At 42.7% G+C, this 3,354-nt stretch overlaps 1 protein-coding gene across 1 annotated transcript in view; it reads right to left on the bottom strand.

The window, feature by feature from the left end:
- Cul2 (cullin 2) overlaps positions 1–3,354 on the bottom strand; it is a 119,256-nt gene that overhangs the window by 71,272 nt on the left and 44,630 nt on the right. The gene's annotated exons all lie outside the window — the stretch shown is intronic.

The following is a 3,354-nucleotide window of genomic DNA, read 5'->3' as shown; positions in this document are numbered from 1 at the left end:
TCAGTGGTAGAGCACTTGCCTTGCATGCATGAGGCCCTGGGTTTGATTCCTCAGCACCACATAAGCAGAAAAAGCCAGAAGTGGTGCTGTGGCTCAAGAGATAGAGTGCTAGCCTAGAGCTGAAGAGCTGAGGGACAGCACCCAGGCCCAGAATTCAGGCCCCACGAGAGACAAGAAAAAAAAAAAGTACCTACTACTATCCACACGAAGGGTTAGACAGTCTTTATTCCTATTTTATGGATAACCTAACGGTTCAGTTCATTAGGAAATTACTGAGCTGCCATGGTTAGCATCATGGCTGTTAAAAGATAAAGTCAAGATTCCAGACCAGGCAATAAATTAACTTCTCCAGTTCCTGGTAAGATTATAACTCAGACCAGCTTGAAATGCTGTCTGCAGCAGAACTCACTGCCAGAAAGACAGTGATACTGTAATGACAGCTAATAGATTCAAATAAAATAATAAAGGGATTTATCAAGATGTGAAAATTAGCCAGGCACCAGTGGCTCACACCTGTAAGCTTAGCTACTCAGGAGGCTGAGATCTGAGGATTGTGGTTCAAAGCCAGCCCGGACAGGAAAATACATGAGATTCACATCTCCAATTAACCACCAGAAAACTGAAAGTGGCACTGTGGCTCAAGTGGTAGAGTGCTAGCCCTGAGCTAAAGAGCTCAGGGACAGCGCCCAAGCCCAGAGTTCAAGCCCTGTGACCCCCCCCCAAAAAAAAAAAAATTAAAAGGCTGTGAAAATTAAAAGTAGGGAGTAAGCAACATTCAATGAGCTGACCACTCCTTCACTTACTTACACTGGGAAAATGAACTAGTCAATTATGTAGCTATAAACACATTTACATCATGTATATAACCAGTTCTTACCTTGTGCAAATGCCGAACATGACTTTCCAAAAAAATCTTTGTTTCTGTATAAAGTCTTTCTCCAAGTGGTTCAGGATAGGCCACACATAAAGCATAGATATCTCTAGTTAAATTATTAAGGTTTTCATATTCATTACAGTTATCATTTAAGCCAGATACAGTAGCTCACACATGTAATCCCAGTTACTCAGGTGAAGGTAGGGAAGAGATCACAGTTCAAGGCCAGTCTGGGCAAAAAGTTAGCAGGACAAAAAGTTAGTAAGATCTCTACCAATAAGCCAGGCACAGTGGTATGTGCCTGCATCAACCTATCTACATCGAAGGTGTAAGAAAGATCATGGTCCAGCCCAGTCTAGCAAAAATGAGAGGTCCTATCCCAAAATAACCAAAAGAACTGGTAGTATAGTTTGAATGGGTCAAATGCCTGCCTAGCAAGCTTGAGGCCCTGAATTTAACTAAATAAGTAACTGTAACACAGTAACAAAAAAGGACATGACAATAAAAAGACAGACTCCTAAGAATACTATCTGGAAGTTACTTGAAATAATATATAGAATAAAAACAAATAAGAATTTGCTACTTGGAGCCCATGGCTCACACCTGTAATCCTAGCTACTCAGGAGGCTGAGATCTGAGGATCACAGTTTAAAGCCAGCCTTGAGACTCTTATTTCCAATAAACCACCAGAAAACCAGAAGTGGTGCTGTGGCTCAAGTGGCAGAGTGCTAAACTTGAGCTGAAAAGCTGAGGGGCAGTACTCAGGCCCAGAGTTCAAGCCCCATGACCAAAAAAAAACTAAAAAAATTTGCCAACATTTCTAAAGTGAATGTCATATAGTGGGTGAAAAGTATGGTATCTGGGAAATCATCAATTAGGTAACAAGGATTAAAAAGTGGCAAATGTGCTGGGAATGTGGCTTAGTGGTAGAGTGCCTTCCTAATATGCATGAAGCCCTGGGCTTGATTCCTCAGTACCACATAAACAGAAAAGGCCAGGAGTGGCACTGTGACTCAAGTGGTATATGCTTGCCTTGAGCAAAAGCAGCTGAGGGGCAGTGCCTACGCCCTGAGTGCAAGCTCCAGGACTGGGTAAAATAAAATAAAATGTGGCAAAAATGTAGAACTACATTTAGTATCTATTAGCCTTATACATTATAATGAGTGTTACTTGTAGATGTCATGGTTTCATATGGGGGAGAAGGGGGAGGCTGGGTGCTGTCCCTGAGCTTTTCTGCTCAAAGATATCACTACCATTTAAGCCACAGCTCTACTCTTGGCTTTTGAGGCAGTTAAAAGTCTCACAGACTTTCCTGCCAGGTTGGCTTCAAACCATGATCATCAGATCTCAGCCAGTAACAAAGATTATAGGTGTGAACCACCAGTACCCAGCAGTTTTTTGTTTTTGTTGTTGTTATTTGTAGGTACAGATGACATGATTTCTTTCTCTGGCTTTGCTAACTTTTCCAGTACTAGCCTTTTTTTTTTTTTTTGGTCCGGTCGTGGGGCCTGAACTCTGGGCCTGGACACTGTCCCTCAGCTCTTTAGCTCAAGGCTAGCACTCTACCACTTGAGCCACAGCACCACTTCCGGCCTTTTTTCTTTTTGCTTATTTGGTGCTGAGGAATCGAACCCAGGGCCTCAGGCATGCAAGGCAAGCGCTCTACCACTGAGCCACCTTCCCAGCCCTCCAGTACTAGCCTTGAACCTGAGATCTGCCAGCTTCTGCCTCCCAAGCAGCTGAGACTACAGATATGCACCACAATATCCAGCTCATAAGTTCTCTTTCTAATAGTTATCAGGACTGGGAAGGTCAGAGACTACCTGATTAGACTGCTCATGCCAGATAATATAAATTAAAAGAAAGAACAGTACAACTGGTTTTAAATCATAGAAAGATGATCTCACTTTCCTAGCTGGAAGAAATACATTGAAGGAAATCAATCATAAATCTTCCATAGTATTACCACTTCAGATTTTTATTTTTGGTCAGTGGTGGGGCTTGAACTTTGGGTCTGGGTGCTGTCCCTCTGCAATTCAGCTCAAGGCTAGCAGTCTACCACTTGAGCCACAGCGCCACTTCCGGCTTTTTCTGTTTATGTGGTGCTGAGGAATTGAAACCAGGGCTTGCAAGGCAAGCATTCTACCACAGAGCCACCTCCCCAGCCCTACTTTGTATTTATATGCTACAATGTAAAATTCAACTTGTCCTTGTAGGAAAGATATTTCTTATACTGCTAGGACTTAAGGATTAGTCCAAACAGCTACTAAAAGGCAGAAAAGCATCATTAAAGGGAAATTAAAAGTCAGTTCCAACCAAGTCACACAAACAGAACCTCTAGATTTCCAGCTAGCTTCTCAACTTAGAAAAGCACCACATAAAGGGGCTGGGAAGGTGGCTCGGTGTCGTAGAGCACTTGCCTTGCATGCATAAGGTCCTGGGTTCGATTCCCCAGCACCACATAAGCAAAAAGAAAAAAA

This window comes from Dipodomys ordii, unplaced genomic scaffold (genome assembly GCF_000151885.1).
Source record: "Dipodomys ordii isolate 6190 unplaced genomic scaffold, Dord_2.0 Scaffold9, whole genome shotgun sequence".
NCBI lineage: Eukaryota > Metazoa > Chordata > Mammalia > Rodentia > Heteromyidae > Dipodomys > Dipodomys ordii.
This window is presented reverse-complemented; position numbering and strand designations above follow the sequence as displayed.